Source organism: Leptinotarsa decemlineata, unplaced genomic scaffold, assembly GCF_025532065.1.
Source record: "Leptinotarsa decemlineata unplaced genomic scaffold, Ldec_3_MD MMD2_tig00004307_RagTag_RagTag, whole genome shotgun sequence".
In the NCBI taxonomy this organism is placed as follows: Eukaryota; Metazoa; Arthropoda; class Insecta; order Coleoptera; family Chrysomelidae; genus Leptinotarsa; species Leptinotarsa decemlineata.
In genome coordinates, this window is record NW_027412606.1 from 18,034,052 (window position 1) to 18,054,770 (window position 20,719).

The following is a 20,719-nucleotide window of genomic DNA, read 5'->3' on the forward strand; positions in this document are numbered from 1 at the left end:
GCCACGGCGAGGGTGGAGTTTGCAGACCGATTTCGAGTCTATAATGAACGTAAAGTCGAGTGGCCAAACGAGTGGTCAAACTGCCCGAAACCGGTCTGCAAACTCCACCCCCGCCGTGGGCAGAGATGTGAACCCGCTTCTTCACTGTAGTTTGTTATGTTTGGGCTTCATTTCCAGCTAAGAATGGTTGAAAAAAAATCTTGATCTAGTCTCCCTATAAAACTGAAGCCATTCTACTGATATGCAGAAAAATTACACACCAATAAATCTCAAAATCAAGTAAACCCTCATGACACCAGATGCATATTTGAAATATATTGGTACAAATTTGAGAATTTTTCTTCAATGTGTAGCCATAAAGATATCGATGTTATGTATTTAGATCAAAAATACAGACGAATAGCGAAACAATTGATTCGCTACAATTGTAATGTGATTGTTTCATTCGAACAGTATGATCGCAATCTCCATCATACCAATTTTCGATTATGTAGCTCCATATTTGACTTTTGATGAAATTGAAGATATTTGTATAGAATAATGGAAGGATAGATGTTTGTTCGACTTGCCATTTTCTATAATATCGAGATTCATAATTGATGGAGTGCTTTACTATGAAATATACTGCAATTTGGTCAAAACTTAATTTTTATGTGTGATTTCGTCTATTCATATCAACAACATGTATTCGAAAGAAATCAACAGATATTTTTGAATCGATCTCAAACTGAAATAGATCAAAACCAGTTTCAGTTACACATTTTTCCAAACAGCTTTCATACAAGATGATTTATTGGGTATTTTTTTGGTTATTTTGTTTATCTTTCTGGTAATGTCAATCTGTCGTCGTAAAGTCACCATGGTTCTTTCCTCTGTGTTATGGTTTGATTCTACAAGATGATGGATGTCATAGAAAAAGTATGTTTCTATTGATAATAATATTTTGAACATCAAAAAAAACACACTGAAGGTAACTAATGACTCAAAACAACTTCTTACAAAATGTAAACCGAAAAGATATAATGAACAAGATCTCACACAATATATAAATATTTTTAATTGTTGTCTGTTTACAAAAGATATGATGGAAGAGTTGAATTTGATATTTTCAGGAAATACATCGACTTAAAAGATACTTATGAGCTCTTTGAAGGAAGAGACCAAGAAATGTTACCCTAAAAAATGAGGACAAGCGGTTGATATCATCAGGTTGTGAGTTCATCGTTGAAACAGTTTTCTTTGATCTTTACCACACTACCCTGGAGTTAGAGCTGCCGGAGCGTTTGATTTTTAGATTGTAGAGGAGGAAAAAACATCGCCAATAGCCCTATATAAACCTCTCTCGAAAGTAAATAGGTTTGTGATTCAATTTGAAATTAATGACAGTGGGGTTCATTTTTCTAATAGTTCTGCTTTGACTCACAAAAATACACCTGTATATCAGCAACAAGATAATATGTTAACAAAAACTTTTAATGTGATATGTGATTTTCACTCGTACATAGAACCGTTCATGTGAGATGAGAATAATTTGTAGTTGATATTGTTATTAATCAATATTCATAGATTTTGAATTGAGTAATGTCCCCATGGAAGAGTATGGTAGGTTTCGGGAATTAGATAGCGTTTGTCATCGTAAGGATTCAGAGCAATCTTCGTTTGTTCTGTTGAATACATCCTATGCTTATAGGATTTTATTAAATTTTGGTGTGATTGCTTTTCCGGTATAATTTTCCAAACAGGCCTACATTATGTTTAACGCCCTTTGCTTTCTTGGATACTCCGAAATTGGCCACAATTTGTTTGATTCCATCATTTCCATAATTCTCCTGCTTCAATCTTTTTTTCAGATCAGTGATTTGATCTTCTGACGTTGCAGTTTTAGTTGAGTATAATTTATATCTGATTCCAATAAAGTCGATTATAAGCTTTCCGTTGTTCTCATCTTTCATCAATCCAATCACTTTTTTATTCGCTCGGGAAATATTGTAAATATCTGATTGATAATCGCTAGTATCGAAATACTGATGACAATCATCTTTCATAATCTCATATGATTCATAATTTATAATTTTATAAATCAAACTGTCCGTGTCAGTATAAACTGCGCAAAAATTTTCTCTATACTCAGGAGCCATGTACTCTTAATGGAAATTATATGTGGTCAACTTTGTCAAATTCAGTACTACCATTCCAACATATATAGGTTTGTTGAAAAATATTTCGGATATTCCCAATTCAATGGCAGTCAAGTTTTCATCGAAGACAGTCAAACTCTTGAACCGAGGATTGGAGATTCTGGCTTCGGCACCATATTTTCCATCCCAACTCGTTACAAGGCGAACATCAGAGTGCTTTCTCAGATTTTCCATAGTTATCCCTGAAACAAATATTTATATATATATGGGACAGTTTGGATAGGTTCTTTTCAAAATCATTCGAGGCAGCAGTTCGCAAACGTGTGTTCAAGTCTATGTAGGGCTTCAATCATGTGGACTGCTTGAGATTTCTTCAATGATTCACATACTTTCTCTTCGACTGTAGAGTAGCCATCAATTAAAATTGTTTCACATCCGATGTACTTTCGGTTCGAGATTTTTTTGTCTTAGGATACACATGATCGGGATAGAACGGAAAATCCTTATGCATATCGTGAAGGTTGTTTGGATATCCCATATCAACTTCTAGTATGTAACCTTCCGAGGCATCATCCGTCACAGTTGTGATATCAATGTTGGTGTTCATCCACTCAAACCAGCCGTATGGTAGATATTGAGACATTACCCAACCATATTGATTATTAACATCGAAATACATTAGGTATGAGTCAGCTTTGGCTTTATCATAATTGTCACCCATGTATTTGTTATCAGCTATGACTCTTCGCTTGGAGAAAATTCGACTCAGTCCACTTCTTGTTCCCTTTTAGAAAAACATCAACTGATCTACATCGGTGAGAAGTTTAAGTTGCTGATTCGTTTTGAATAACATAGCATCCCATGTATAGCCGGACAGAGTGAAATAATGTGCAGGATCCAAACCGTAAGTTTTATGACAATATCCGTCTTCAAATACAGATCGGTATATTTTCCCAATGTGTTTATATTAAAAGTTGCCCGTATCAGCTTGGCACGTAAGTTAGATCTCCTAGGACACGGTTTTCCCTCCAATTTGTTGTAAAAGGTTTCGATAGGGGGTAAACAATCTTCATTGAATTTTTTGAAAGAATCCATATAGTCATACGGCATTACACCCTTTTTTGTCAAAATCCACTCTTCATCATTCGAGAGGTTGGAGAACTGTGATATGAGATATGGAAAATATGATAGATATGATATTAACGTATCCAGCGAAAAACTCATGAATCTGAATGAGTTAAAAATCTGAAGTGAATCTTGCTACCAGAAATATTTTTAGTGAAGGAGATATACTTCTCCTTTGTTATCGGCCAAACGGCGACACTTCCATTGAGATCCAATGCAATATTTTATATAACAAAATGTGCATCATACCCTGATAAGTTATGAAACACGATGGAAATTGTTTGATCTTCTTGATAGTTCATAATGCACTCATTGTGTTGTGGTCCGCGATTGATTATTTTTAGATATTGGACGATTATGGTCGTATACTATTTTGTCATATATAATGAATGGTTTGTCACATATATGACAATGAGTTGCTGCCTGAAACAATTTTTTCTGGCTGGCTGATATATCTACATCAAATGGACACTGGAACACTGTTGCAACATCTTCAGCAAACTGACCTATCTCGTCGGCAAACCATTTCATACAATTTTCACCACGAAATGATCGATAAAATGACAGTGTATCATCATAAGAGCGTTTCACATAATATCCAATAGATGCCGGAATGTGTCGTTAATATTCATTGCCATCTTGTGCAGATACCAATACACTCGGCATATATTACGAAAGGCGATGTAATTTCATTTTTGAAATTTTTGAACCTCAAAATATGTTTTCCCTCCATAGGTAATTTTTGTAGGCATTCCTTTGTCTTCGAGCAGTCTTCAAGGTGTTTATCTAACATAGCTTGCGTCGAAAAACAGTGAAAACACCTGTGACAAAAATATTTTTTTCCATCATGTTTGTCGGGTTGATTACTCACCAAACTAGATAGATGTTATATATTCCAATACAATGGGTCTTTTATAACCCTATCGCGCATTATGTATAAGGGTCACCCTGAAACTAGTGCGTCTTAATTATAAGCGCGAAATTTTACGTATTTCACCCAGAAGACGACCCAACATCAGAGAATACTCCGATGAGGATGATCAAGACACCCCATTAAGAGACTTTTCACCATAATTGTGGAAACATTTATATTCGTATATATCTACATGTAACCATTTATCATAACCATATTGCTTTTGATGTTTGATTATATTATTTTATTTAACGGAGGTGCATTGAACAAATCAAGTAATTTTGGAAAATCATTGTTGAATTTTCTAAAGGTCAATGCAACTTCGCATTGACTTTTTTCTACGGAAGGGAGTTGTTATATATTCCAATACAATATAACCCTATTACGCATTATGTATAAGGGTCACTCTGAAACTAGTGCGTCTTAATTAAAAGCGCGGATTCATTTCCTGTGTTTCACAGATGCTAAATCATCACTTGGAAACTTATAAGTTCAATTCTTCGAGACTCGCCCGCATTAATAGTGCGGTCCCTGACTAACGTCACATCTCATAGAGTCCTGGCGCGATTCAACACGGTTCTAGTAAGGTCACTTGCTATCGTAATATCGACTAGTTTCGACAAAAATACATAAGTCAAATATAAAATATTTTAGAAATAAGCTTGACACGTGTAACTGAATATTTACTTCAATTTTTTTCATATTTTAAATGTTGAATAAAATTCCAAAGGAAGGTTGAGTAACTTTTCTTTTAGTTTTTGCATTAACAATATTGAGCTATGCTAAGAAACTGATAGTGTTTGTGAACTATGGGTTTCCAGTATAGGTTAAGTAAACAAACAAGAAACGAACAACGAAACAATAAAGAAGTAACAAGTAACAAATAAAAATTGTTTTTTAAAAAGTCTTCGAGCAAAGCTACGATACAACATAGATCTTTCATCCAAACAAAGTGTTTTCTGGTTGGTGACGTAACATCATAGACATTTATTGAATACTCACATCTTTCATCGTAATAAATGTCTTGAATCATGAGTAGATTCACAAGTTTGCTTTTATTTTTTGCTATTCTCAATCTTAGCGGTATTACAGTATACTTGGATTTAAAAAGTTTCAACGTGTGAACATTGACTGAGAGATAATTCTGCTCTTCGAAACTATTTATCTGAATAATTGTCATCGGAAAGTGAATACCTTACAACATCAGAACTTTTGAATAGTCAAGATAAGATTGAATGTGATCTGAATGTTGTCGTCCATGGGGAACTGGATACAACGCCAAAACAATGGCCCAAGCGAAGCAGGTATTATCATGATTTTTCGTTTGATTTGGGAAGGCAGTTCAATGTATGATGAACCTTTCTGTGGTACAATTTTTTTTACGTTAACCCCCAAATTCACTACTGCTTTCAAAGTCTAACCTCTGTCACGTTCCTGAAACTCTTCCAACTTTATCATGAATGGCTCCATAACATGTTCCTCAAACCACATATTCATATAAGTGTTACTATGGATGGATGCGTTAGATATTGTGAAATGCTTATATTCGTTGAAGATTCAATCGCCTTCGACAACCTCAAATTCCCCACCGAATGCCATATTAACCTTCAAATATGCATCCGTTTTCAATGTATTTTGAATTCGTCTCACAAAAAGGGTCTTACAGTCGATCAAAATTTAGGTAGGGTTCTCATGCTTGAGTTACTAATCACTTCAGTCCGGATACGCGAATTGAAAGCCGATTCTGAATCATTCCAATGTACTCGATTAGAGGCTGTCTCTTTCCGGCTAATCAGACCTACTCCTTTCTTCATCTCAAATATCATCTGATTAAGTAGTGATGTAATATTGACCAAGAATGCTAGTAGATTTTGTTTCCCACCTATAGTAGTAGTATTTTTCAGATCTTTTTTTCATTCGTTCAGCAGCCTTATAACACTCTTCAAGTCCATCCTTCACTGTTTTCTCCTTGTTCTCATCTTTTATGAGGCTCAAGATAGATGTGATATATTTCATCACATCAGCAAACATTTTTCAAAATTGCAGAAGCATGTTCAACAATAACTGATTGACCGAAATGGAGCGCTAGAAAATATTCCTCGAACAGTAAATTAGAAACAGCACTACCTAGCGGGGAAAACTTTGCGTTAGAAGTAATGTGACCAAATATGAATGTGAATAAAATCTGCTTTTGAGACACATGTCTTATGGAATCATAGTATATCAGAAAAATGAATTTCTATGGTGATATATTAGTCTGAAACACTATATTTACAGGAACAACAGTAAAAATGTTGACAAAAATGTTTATCGCGCTATTACAGTACCCAATTCGATAGCGACAAGTTGAAAGAGTAGAGAAACCAATATGCGAAAACTTCATATTGAATAAATTGAACTGAAAAATTCTTTGAGATACTTGTTTTCGCCTTCTTTAGCCTACACTGATCGCAAGTATCGTTACTCCGTTAATCAGCTATCACCCCCATACGAACGACAATTCTCAGAAGTTGAGAAACTTGTCCGAGCTAAGGACCAACGAGGTCTTACCTTTTAACGTGTGATTCCCAACACGGTCGCAGAATCATCGCAGCTTCAACCAGATGAATTCTCTCGAGAAAAATACTACAACATGAGCATACGCATGCATGGTGTGAAGCATGCGTGTGTATGTACGAAAAATGTGTGCATCATGTAATATTTGGGGACTCACAAACCAGTATAGCAGGACATCGACAGAAAATGACCACGTAGTCAAGTTGAAGATCAAACTAAACTTCAAGGTCAGATCATGAAATGGTGGAGGGGAGGAATCAGTTTTCAGGTTGAAGTGTGGAAATATCTCCTTTTCAGTTGAATACACGCTTACGTCATATGGTATATTGGCTTGAATCTTGGATAATATTGGGTTTTGAGAACAAGATAGTAATACATTTCAAATTGAAACATATGTATTGCGACATGTAAAAGTTCATATCTAGAATATATTAAGGTGTGAAAAATATTTCTTTTTCGCTGTAAAATGATGTGTTGTGACTGTATGCATTGTTTTAGAGAACTTCCGAACCCCGTTTAGCACGATGTTCACAAAGAATAAACTTTGTATTCTTTTTCACAGTCAAACCACACTCCATCGTCAGATATTGCAATATAGTGTTGCATTTCAAATGATTAGATTTTATTGCAATACGTGAAAGTTCTTGTTAGGCGAGCATATGCATGTATGAGAAATTTCAATCTATTCTACTGCAAAATGGCATGACCCTACGCATCTCTTTCGGAAACTCCGCAAATCTCCGTCTGGCTAACCTGGGGTAAATAAACTCACGTTCAGTTTCAAGCTCAAACCAAACTGCTGTCAGATCTTGACATGGTGGGGGAAAAACAGACCAAAGTAAGAACAAACCTGCTTTTCAGTTGAAATCTTATCAATATCATCTACTATATGGCTTCAGAATTGTAATAAATTATGTTTCGGGAAGAAAAACGTAGTGTGACATTTTAAATGATCACATCATCTCTAAGCATGCGGAAGTTCATGTAGGGCATGCATATGTGTGAGAAATATCAGTCAATTCTCCTGTAAAATGTCAAGTGTTGACACTACATGTCTGCAAATCTCCGTCTAGCATGACATTGGCGGAGAAGTCAAAGTCAAATTTTAGTCATCATTTTTGATACATGAATGTATATATGACATGTCACATTTCACAAAAGATATTTTATCTCATAGCACTCATATCAATAACAGCACATGTTACACAAAAATATTATTTTCATACTCGTATCAGGAAGTAAAAACAACTTGTTACCAAAAAGTCATTGACTTTTTTCTTGTATTTGAGAAAATTCGTTTCACTTTTGATGCTGTGTGATAATAAGTTGATACATTTTGCCCAGGCATAAAGTGGCGAACCTTTGTACTCATTATGGTTTATTTTTTCCTGATGGAAGTCGTTTCTCCGTCTCGTTTGATGACAGTGTATTTCCTCATTTCTTGTTAGCAAATGGGAATGTACATGAACGTAGCTTGATATTTTGTGAAAATAAATGGATGGTAATATGAAGAATTTTTGTCCTGAAATGTTTTCTTACAAGATTCTCTGTATTTCAGATCAAAAATTAGTCTGGTGAAGCGTTTTTGCCTCATAAAGATTCTATTTATTTCTGATGAGTGTTCCCAAAGGGTAATATTTATATTAAGAAAACACTAGACCATAGTATATATCCAAGACATTATGTCTCAAAAAATTCAATTTCTTTGTTAGGAGGGCAAAATACGTTCTTCAGAGGAGTGCACAAGTATTCGATGTGATTATTGAAAGACAATTCATTGTCAAGTTGTGTTCCAAAGAATTTTGTATATTCTGTTGTTTCGAAACCTAGATTCATTTGGAGAGGGCGCTGATACTCACTTGAAAACTGAATAAATATTGTTTTATTTTAATCATTTAATTAATGATTGTTTCTACACCAACATTCGAATTCATTGATTACTTGTTTCGTTTTATTTTCAATTCCATTCAGATCTAGGGACGTCACAATGTTGTGTCATCGGCATACATGATAACTCGACCCTCGAGAAAATCCTAGTATTTAGTTTCGAGGTTAAACCAAACTTCACCATCAGATTTTGTCAATGTGTGGAAAAAAGGAGACCAAAGTGAGGCGATACCCACGTTTCAGTTGAAGATACGTCAATATCATCTAATATGTTGCTTCAAATTGTGATGTAATTATATTTCAAGAAAAAATATAGTGTAGCATTTTGAATCATCATTAAATATGTGGTACCTAGCTCATGTTAGACATGCATATGCGTGAGAAACGCATGACGAAGAAATGTCAGTCTGTTCTCCTGTAAAATGTGTTGAGTCTACACATCTGTTTTGGGGCAGATAATAACCTTGCATTTATTTCAAAGTCAAACCAAACTTGATGGGTGAATCTGGCAATGACAGGTGAATGAATTCATTTTCATTCAAAGTGATGGAACATTCTACTTTTCAGTTATAGTTACGCTGATGTCAGATGCTGTGAAGGTCGAAACGGAATGCAAAAGCAATATCAAAATCGACAAGTTTTTTTCATACGGGACCAAGAAATACAGGCACAAACTATAGAATATCGGCTCATCAATGCAGTTGTCTCTTCCGACACTTTCTAAATTCTAACCAAACCTCAAGATTTTTCCAAATCCCAATATATTTATTTCTCTTCCGAATATGTATTCTGTAATTCAATTTCACTCTCTTCAGTGTTTTCCGTACATAAAATAGACCTAAATAAAAACTGTTTTTTTATTCGTCATCATGAATATAACATTGCACAAGATTCAGATTTTAAATTCCATTGGAAAGTTACAAGCAACAAGAATTCACTCTCTGAACTCTCATTTTTCATCACTTGTACTCTATTGGTTTGTTTCCTGTTGAATCATTTGAATACATGCAACGAACTTTTCTCATTACTTATCTCTAATTATTTTATAACCTTCAACTTTGGAGTCCGACGCAGGCCTCAATAGTTCAATGAGGTTTCAAAGCGAAAATGTGAGGTCAAATTTTGCTATAATAGGAAGAATTTTTGTCAATTGTTATATTTATCCAATTCGTCCTAACCATACCTTGGCACAGCTCATGTTGATTATTTTCAGATCAATACTTCACGAGATTCTACGATATTATCCATACAAATGCACGTTATTTAACTCTCTTCAGTTCATCCTACTTTGCTCTTCAGTTCACACTACTTTGCTACCCACTAGAGATGCCTGACGTCACAGCCAAGCCCACCTCCCAACTGGATGCGATAACAGATGTCGATACGAACAGGCAGTGGTCGTTGCGCTCTCGGAGAGGTCAGACGTTAGCACAGTCCTCGGCCGCCTGCGTGTCACCATCGATAGCGAGGCTAGAGCGATGCGTTACGTCACAGCCTTCACTACATCGAGAGGGGTGAGGGCACACCGATGAATACGCATTACTCAGCCACACGTCGTGGAGTGAACATCTTGCTCTCTTACCGTTGAACGGTAAGATCTTCGAAGTATGCAGACTTATGTTTGTACATAGACAAGCACATGATGAAACCCTGTACCGTGCATTCTCACACACACACACCAATCAAATGTAATTACGTCACTATGTCACACATACACACACAATCTCATATGGAATAAATTCTGAACGATCCATACACCAGACCCTTCAAGGTCACATCGCCTTGATGTTACTAAACAACAACGAAACAAAGCAATTAATACGTCATAGTGGTGAGGGGAGGCCCAGAACCGGCTGTAATCTGTAATGTACATATACCACCTATGCACCAGACATATTTTTCAAAGTCATATGCACCATACATATTTTTCAAGGTCGCATGCACCAGGCATATTTTTCAAGATCACATGAGTCGGTATAGGTCATTCACCCCACGTGACGTCATAGTGGTGGGGGAAGGCTTAGAGTCGGCTCAAATCTCCTACTTTTATTAAAAATGTAACAAAACTATTTTGTATTTTACAAATACTGAATAATTATATGAAGTAATAAAAAAAATTAAATCATATTCCGAAGAATTGATAAACTGTACAATACATCAATAACCTGAGTTTCATATTCTTCCAGTGTGAACGAAGAATAAATATTAGAAAAATTACCTCAGGGTAACAACTACTGGACAACTTTTATATTTTTCTAGTCCACATATCCCTCCGTTAAAAAAGTTACTCTCATTTAAACTGAAAGTCTTTTTTACCACTTATAATGAAGGCCGTCTTTTAAGAACAGTTGAATTCAACATGGCATTCTTGGTTTGGCTCGGCCAGTACAACTGATGAGAACTAGGGCAGGTGGAAAAAGAACTGTTTCTTCATGGATTTTGAATGCTTTGTTGCTGGTATCCGATTTCATCTAGTTGATTTGCAGTTAGAGCTGAAAAAAAATAATAGAAGGCAATTGGGCAGTTGATATCGAAACTTGGCTCTGCACCAGATAGTCCAGTAAAATCCTTGTTCTTCTTAGATGAGTAAGGTTTGAGTTTTCTGTTGATCTCATAATTGGTACCTTTGAAAGAGAAGTTCATGGTCATTTATGAATAATTGTATTATGGACGATATTGAAATTTTCATTCACAGTTCTACTTCACCAATCTACAATAGCATAAATAATGAATAGATTATCATATGCACAGAAAACTATTATTCTTGTATTCAGAGTTGAGTTATTGTCGTGATAAATTTTCGTGCAATCTGAAAACGGAAATTCAGAACAGAAAAGTAGTCATTGGTTTCCTTCCAATATATATCACTTCGAAATTGCTCTGTATTTCAACCAAGTAAAAAAGATGGAGAGCGATAAAAGGAACAATTATCTGCTTCATATGAAATTTTCCCGATGGGACTTCAGAGTACTGCAATGAAAACGTCATTCACAAAAGCCACTTCAATATTTCGATTTATTGCATCAATACAGGAGATGGTTACCTTCAAATGTGAATTTTAATTCGTCAGCATCGTTAACAATGGAAAATGGTGGAATTTACAAACCTAGAACTCAATTTGGCGAAAATGTATTGTAGTTTTCAATGTAAGTAGGTGTAATAACTGTTCAGAGAATAGAATGTACACTTCACTCTCATATTAGATGAAACTATAGTAATATTGGAATCTGTAGAGATGTTAGGTAATCTCTTTGATTTTTCTCTGATACATACGTGAAATGAAATAGCTTTTATGATTTTGGCAAGAACGGATGTACTGACCAGTTGATAGTAATTCAAATAGTTCATAGTAATAGTAACCCATTCAACAATCTGAAGGAAAAACGGATTGAAATTTTACTGAAAAACTAAATATTATTGGAGTTTGTTTTCATAATCACGCATCGAATAAATAAAAACTGCCTAAATAAGTGAACTATCTACATTTTCATTCATGTAGAGGAGTCAATGTTCTTTGATGATTTTTTGTTCACAAAATGGAAAATAAATAAATATAGAGCCACAGATAATCTGCTCTTAAATGTGATGAAAGGCAAACTTACAATTTTATTCCAGAGATATACTTCCGAGTAAAACCTTTTCAAAAGTCTATTTAGAAACTTATTTTTATACATTTTTTTTATGCATGTAATTCCTTTATTCCGAAACGTAAGCGTTTTTCTTCAAAATAGCCAGTCAATAAAATTTAATTTTTGTTCTTTGATGTTTTGTTGTTCACAAAATGAAAAATAAGTAAATATAGAGCCACAGATAATCTGCTCTTGAATGTGATGAAAGGCAAACTTACAATTTTATTCCGGAGAAATACTGCCGAATAAAACCTTTTCAATAGTCTATTTAGAAAGTTAAATTTATAAATTTTTTTCATGCATGTTATTCCTTTATTCCAAAGCGTAAGCGTTTTTCTTCAAAACAACCAGTCAATAAAATTAAATTTTTCCATTCATCTTTTGTCTATACTTAAAACTAATTTATACGAGGAGTTACTGTCTATTCGTACAATTCAAAAAATTATAATACGAAGTAACTTTCCAACAAAAACTGGTATAGTCACCTATCAGGTATGCAATGTTATTTAAATACAGACAGGGCTCGTTACTGGAATATGCATTAAGGAAAGAGAGACTATTATTAGAAATAAATAAGTCCATAGATAAACCCACTCTAATTGATCTGATTGCCATCGGATTACCCAATTTTATTGCAGATAAGATTGATAGAAATGGTTTGAAAGAAACTGAAGACTTATTTAATAGTATAAGAAGTTTAGAGCATACGATTAACAAAAAAACATTTGATAAAAAGGTTGGAGCTTTCGAAAGTAGAATTAAAGAGAAAAATGTGAAACCCTTGATTAGTCCCTGTAAAATTTGTGAAAAAGAGAATAAAGGTATACGCTATCACCCTGAATCCCAATGTTGGTTCAAAATTAAAGATAATGATATGTCAAAAAAAAATCAAATAAGGAGTGTTAACAATTCTGAATTAGAGACAGAATTATATGAAATCGACCCAAAAAACTAATAGTGCCGCCATTATTGAAAATTAAATTACTAATAAATAATGCTTTAGAAATATCAGGAATCTATGAAACAGGATCTAATGTGTCCTTAATAAATTCAAGGTTATCATCTTTAAAAAACATACATACAAGTAAGAAAAATGCAGGTTTAAAAACAATTAATGGCGTAAAAAAATCAATAGGAATGGTTTCTTTAAAAATTAAAATTTTTGAAATTGAAAAACAGGTTAATATTTTTTTTATAGATGAAGACAACTTCGACTATGATTTCCTAGTTGGGTTAGACTGTATACAAATATTTCATTCAACTCAAAATGAAAATTTAAATATTACTCAAAATTTCCTTAACAATAATAATGAAGACTACATAATAAATAAAGAAAAGCAACCTATAAACACTAAAGAAATTCCTGGCAGTTCAGGTAGTGGCATAGGGAATAAACAGGATATGTATGATGAAAAAAAAGATATGGATATCACAAACAAAAATAAAAAAGAAATTATCATTAATGAGTATAAAATAAACTATAATGAAAATATAATAGTTGATAATTTTGATATTTCAGTGAATAATTTAGATCATCAAAAAAAATGTGATATTGATCAGTTGATATGCAAATATAATTCAATTTTTGCTAAAGACAAATATGATATAGGTACTGTAAAAGGTTATGAAGCACATATTGATTTGTTGATAGATAAATACTGTAGTAAGAGACCGTATAGGTGCTCTATTGAAGATATGAAAGAAATTGAACATCAAATTTCAAAATTACCAAAAATAATTTTATCGAGGAGTCATATAGTCCTTTTGCTGCTCCGGTAACTCTAGCATTTAAAAAAGAAGAAGAAAGGAGATCAAGACTTTGTATAGATTTTCGTGAATTAAATAAAATTGTAGTCCCCCAATCGCAACCTTTTCCTCTAATCGAAGATTTAATGGTTAAAACAAGGAAATGTAAATTTTTTTCAACATTCGATATAAACTCAGCGTTTTGGTCCATACCCCTTAAAATTGAAGATAGACAAAAAACTGCATTTGTTACTCAGGGGGCACACTTTCAATGGACGTGTTTATCTTTTGGCTTAAAAACTTCGCCCGCTATTTTTCAGAGAATATTGAGTAGCATTATAAGGAAGCATAAACTGTCAGATTTTACTGTCAATTACATATATGATATTTAAGTATTTTCTGAAACGTTCGAAAAACACATTGAGCACTTATCTTTATTATTGGAAGCAATTTCTGAAGAAGGTTTCAAATTAAAATTCACGAAATGTAACTTTGCACAGGACTCTGTAAAATATCTAGGGCACATAATAAAAAACAATACTGTCACTCCACTAAAAGATAATTTGATTGCCATAAAACAATTTCCGATTCCAAAAACATAAAAAAACATCCGACAATTTTTAGGAAAAATTAATTTCTATGGAAAATATGTGCCAAATATTTCAATTATACTAGATCCTTCACATAATTTATTGAGAAAAGGAGAAAAATTCGTTTGGTCCGATAAATGTCAAGAATCCTTTGATACTGTAAAAAAACTACTTTGCTCAAAACCTATTCTAATCATCTTTGATCCTGACTTGCCAATACATATTTATACAGATGCTAGCATACAAGGTATAGGTGCGATTTTAAAACAAATTCAACCCAATGGGGATGAAAAGCCTTGCGCATATTTTTCCAAAAAATTAAGTGACTCTCAAAAAAAGAAAAAAGCCATATATCTTGAGTGTTTGGCAATAAAAGAGGCAGTAAAATACTGGCAACACTGGCTTATAGGAAAAACATTCACGGTTTTTTCAGATCACCAACCTTTAGAAAAAATGAATATCAAGGCCAGAACAGACGAAGAACTGGGAGAGTTAACGTATTATTTGTCGCAGTTTGATTTTAAAATAATATATTCCCCGGGTAAATATAATACAGAGGCAGATACTTTAAGCAGAAACCCTGTGTTAGAATCGTATGATAATGAAGATAGTAGTTTAAAAGTACTGAATTTTGTTAAATTAGAAGACATACGGAATTATCAAGATAAAAATGAAGATATAAAACAAAATAAAAATAAACTTATTTTCAAACATGATATATATTATAAAAAGATAGGAAAAAAGGAAAAAATTGTTCTAACTGAAGAATTAAGTGAAAATATTATAAAACATGTACATCACTACTACTGTCATATAGGAAGAAAACAAATGGAAAACAAGATCAAACCCTTTTATAAAGCTAACAATTTATTGGATAATATAAAAAAATGTGTGAAAACTGTGAGGTCTGTATAAAAAATAAATCTAGAGGAAAATACAAGTTCGGACTAATGTCTCACTTAGGTCCAGCTACCTATCCGTTCGAAATAGTGTCTATTGGATTTGGAGGTGCTCATCCAAAACATATTTACATCTTCTAGTAGATCACTTCACTCGTTACGCCTATATTTTGACATCCAAAACACAGAGTGCGAATGATTTTATAAACCTTGTCCAAAAAGTAACACAAGATTATAAATAAACTTGATTCTATCAGACCAATATCCTGGCATAAATTCAAAGGATTTCAAAAAATTTTTAGAGAAAGAAGATATACCTATAGTTTTCACTGCAGTAAATGCGCCATTTTCAAATGGATTGAATGAAAGATTAAACCAAACTTTGGTTAATAAAATTCGTTGTAAGATTAATGAAAGGAGGAATAAAATTGCTTGGACAACTATTGCTCATGAATGCACGGAAAAATATAATGAAACTGAACATAGTGTAACAAGGTTCTCCCCGAAATATTTATTGGAGGGAAAAAATATTAACATTCTACCAGATGAACTGAAACAAAATATAACACAGAATCATCTATTACGAGACCGAAACACCGCCTTAGAAAATAGTATAAAATCACACAATTATAATAAACAAAGATTTGATAAAAATAGAAAACATTATGAACTAAAAGTCGGAGATTCTGTATATGCTGAAAACGGAAATCGGTTAAACTGAAAAAAACTAGATGTATTGAAAATTGGACCTTATCAAATTGTAGACAAAATATCCAATTCAATTTACAAAGTAAACACGGGTCACAAAAAGTCAGAGTCGAATCTCTTCCATATTACAAAGCTTATTCCAGTAATAGAGCAAAACTGTATTTAAATTGGGAGGGGAGATGTAAACGGAGTGAGTGACACTTCATTCAGTTTGAATTTGCCGCGTAATAACTTTGATGTATAGTTTATGTGTGAACTCTTTGGAATCTATGGTTCTGTGGGTCACATGTCTCCATGTGATGAATATGTAGGTTACTTATGTTAAAGAAGATATTGCAATTCAAACAATTAATAGGAACTGGTGAAGCAATAGCTTTAAATGTTGTTTCTCTTTTCAGGTCAGTTTGAGATTAATTAATGTTGAAGAATGTTTTGTTGAAAATGTAAAAACTGGTTTATGTAATAAAATCCTCCTCTCTTTTCAGAGCAACTCAATTTCGGTTGTACTTTTACTGTTCCACAGAATATCTAAGGATAATTATAAAACACATTATATATATATACAGTGTCACCGATAAAGTCCGCATCAAATGGGAAACTTTTTTATTTATCGTTTTATGTGAAATTTGATTTTGGCAGTAGACTTTGCTTAAGAAATGATGTCAAATGGCGTCTACAAAATAGGTCACGTGATTTCCTTAACCTGTCAAAATTGACATTTAAAAAAAGAAACATCGAAAAATGACATTATTCTTCAAAATATCCAAAAATATCAAAGGATAAAAACATTTTCTTTTGTAATTTCATACTCACATACCAAGTTTCAAACCCATAATGAGTATTTTATATTTTCACTATTTTTCCGCACTCCTGCTTTTTTTACTTATCAAAATTTAAGCACACCTGTACTAAATCATTTATTTTAACTAAACTCGTCACCGAATTTCTTTTTTTGTAATATAATAATATTTTAAGAGCCTCTTTGATGTTAAAAACAAATTTTGAAAAATAAAAGTTGTCAAACTTGATGCAAAGTTCATCTAGTTTCAACGGGGCTTTCAAAACTATACAGTACTTGAGTTTTTTAATGAGCAAATGGCCTCACAATATGAATTAGAACAAAACGGAACATTAGGAAACATCATTTCGTGATTCTTGAAGCTCATTCAATAAAAGAAAAAACTCATAGTATTTACATTTTCCTACTCCGCTAACAACACTAATTTGAAAAAACTGGGTAGGCTGTGAAAAAATATGGAACTACATAATGTGTTTTAGAAAACGTCACTGTCACTGAATAAATTAATGCCCGTTAGTTCAATGTAATGTATGAAAATTAAAATAATATGTTATCTTTACAAGAAAAAATTGAAATTGTGCTAATTTGTGGTGAAAACACATTGCATCGACAAGTGGCTGATATTTTTAACGCAAGACATCCTGGTAGACATGTACAGCAATCCACTGTAAGTAGGATTTTAAAAAAATTCAAACTGACTGGTTCAGTTGAAAATACTTTTAAAAAACATCATAATCCATCACGCAATAATGATGAGGTTCAGTTGGCTGTCTGCCTGGATGTTATCAAACAGGGAAAATCAAGTATTACCAATATTGAAGATAGAACTGGCGTTAAAAGAGAAAGCGTAAGAGCAATTTTACATAAAAATAAATTCAAACCCTACAAACCCAAATTTATAAATACCTTAAAGGAAAGAGATTTCGATGTTCGACTAGATTTCTCTTTCTGGTACCAAGGAGAAGTAGAATTAAACAGAAAATTTCCTTACAAAATCCTATGGACCGACGAAGCTACCTTCACATCGAACGGCGTAGTCAGTTCCCAGAATTGTAGGTGGTGGGCTCAGGAAAATCCTCATTTTGTGATAGAATGTCGGGACCAATATTCATTCAAAACAAATGTGTGGTGCGGTGTTTTAAATAATCAGGTAATGGGACCATTCTTTTTTAGACACAATTTAACTTGTCAGGATTATTTGCAATTTCTAAATACTGAGATCAGTGATATAGTGGACAATATGCCGGTTGAAATAAGACACAGTCTGTGGTATCAATGCGACGGGGCTCCTATTCATAGTTCAAGACAAGTCAAAGAGAAACTATTAGAAATGTTTAGGGGCAAAGTTATTGGGCGAAATATGGAGCAAATATGGCCGCCTAGGTCGCCAGATTTAACCCCACTAGATTTTTTCTTGTGGGGTTACTTAAAACAAATCGTTTATAAACAAAGACCTTTTCGTGACGTGAATCACCTAGAAACTGTTATTAGAAACTCTATTTTAAACATAAACCCTGTGAGTATCAGCAACTCAATAAAAGATGTATCAAGAAGGACAATTATCTGCATAGAACGCGATGGAAGACATACAGAAATGTAGTGTATTTAATGTCGTGAGTCTTTTTTTCGTGTTTTTTTGCTATTAGGTATAGGTACATGTTTATTTTCAGTTCCTTTTAATTAAGATTAAATTCCACTGTATTTTTTGTTAAAAAAACAATAAACACTCTAAGATATTGTTTCCTAATGTTCCGTTTTGTTCTAATTCATATTGTGAGGCCATTTGCTCATTAAAAAACTCAAGTACTGTATAGTTTGGAAAGCCCCGTTGAAACTAGATGAACTTTGCATCAAGTTTGACAACTTTTATTTTTCAAAATTTGTTTTTAACATCAAAGAGGCTCTTAAAATATTATTATATTACAAAAAAAGAAATTCGGTGACGAGTTTAGTTAAAATAAATGATTTAGTACAGGTGTGCTTGAATTTTGATAAGTAGAAAAAGCAGGAATGCGGAAAAATAGTGAAAATATAAAATACTTATTATGGGTTTGAAACTTGGTGTGTGAGTATAAAATTACAAAAGAAAATGTTTTTATCCTTTGATATTTTTGGATATTTCGAAGAATAATGTCATTTTTCGATGTTTCTTTTTTTAAATGTCAATTTTGACAGGTTGAGGAAATCACGTGACCTATTCTGTAGACGCCATTTGACATCATCTCTTAAGCAAAATCTACTGCCAAAATCAAATTTCACATAAAACGATAAATAAAAAAGTTTCCCATTTGATGCGGACTTTATCGGTGACACTGTATATATATATATATATATATATATATATATATATATATATATATATATATATAGTTACTGCTTCGCTTCGAGAGGTTACACCGAGAGGTGTAACCGCGAAGCAGTAACTCGTCTTGATAATGCCATCTGAGATGATGGCGAAACGTCGACTATCGAATAGTACACAACGGATGAACACCCGAAAAAACAACACATCATATATATATATATATATATATATATATATATATATATATATATATATATATATGATTGAAGCTATTGATATGTACGAAATATTATCAATATTGATATATATATACAAGTAGTTTGGAAGAGAAAAGATATCAAACTATGAAGAAATCTCTGTTCTTCAGAATCGAAACATCTGCTAACTTGCTAGAGGGTTCCGATAAAGAGATAATCAAGTACTTTTTCACAAAATCTTATGCAATCTAAGTTTCTCAAGTGGATGAATCTTGGGTTCAAGAAATTTGATTGAAATTAATCAAATGTTTTTAAAGTCAAAAATAATGAGGGGGACGTGAAATGGAGATAAGATGAAGGTAAGACACAAAATTAATAATTTGTAAGAAAGATATGAAATTCCATCTTCCAAGACAAATTCCTAGTGGACCTGGCGTCTCGAAAAATGAATCTAGGTGATGTCAAATACACAATTACTGATTTTCAAAATCGAAGAAAAATGTATGTATTAATACTCACCTAGAATTATCTCCAGCCTTGAAATACAGGATACCACGTGGATTACTGCGTTTTCAATATATATTTCCCAAGCAGGAACAGCGTTCAGCCTCTATTCCCAACAAATTGATTGAGATCCTTTTGGAATTTCATTCGTTATGCAACCAAATGCTGTGAAAATGAAGATGCAGTCAAATTCTTTAAAATCAGAAATGTGTCTCACGATGTTGTGAAAACTGAATTGATATGTTTCTCACGATGAATACCCTAAAAATATCCATGAATGGAAGAAATAACCACTCGATTACTGAAGGATCATGAAGATGAACCAAGATATCGATTGCATGAAACCATGCATACCGCCATTTTCTGATAACCAAAACGAATAATTCTAGGAACTCTCCTTCCACGTAACTGAGGTTACGTTCAAAACAACCAACACTTCATGAAGTTTCTAAGTGGAAACAGAAAGATTATGTCAAGATATGTAAAACAACGTGATACAACTCAAGCGATCAATCATCTAATAGATGTTGTTCACACGATCGTGCGATCGGAAGAGAGAGCAAGCCCTTTTCCCTTCGAGAAAAATTGAATTCGCTCATTCGTATTTTATTAATGTCTACTGACCCAAATTCAACATTGCGTTCTGTAAAAATATAAGCATTTTAGATTTGCGGCTAGGCTCTGCAAGATGCTCTTGTATGTACGAAATCATTATTATTGATT

General features: G+C 33.2%; 1 protein-coding gene across 1 annotated transcript in view; it reads left to right on the top strand.

The window, feature by feature from the left end:
• LOC111505504 (protein O-mannosyl-transferase TMTC1) overlaps window positions 1-20,719 on the top strand; it is an 816,809-nt gene that overhangs the window by 79,285 nt on the left and 716,805 nt on the right. The window lies entirely within an intron of this gene.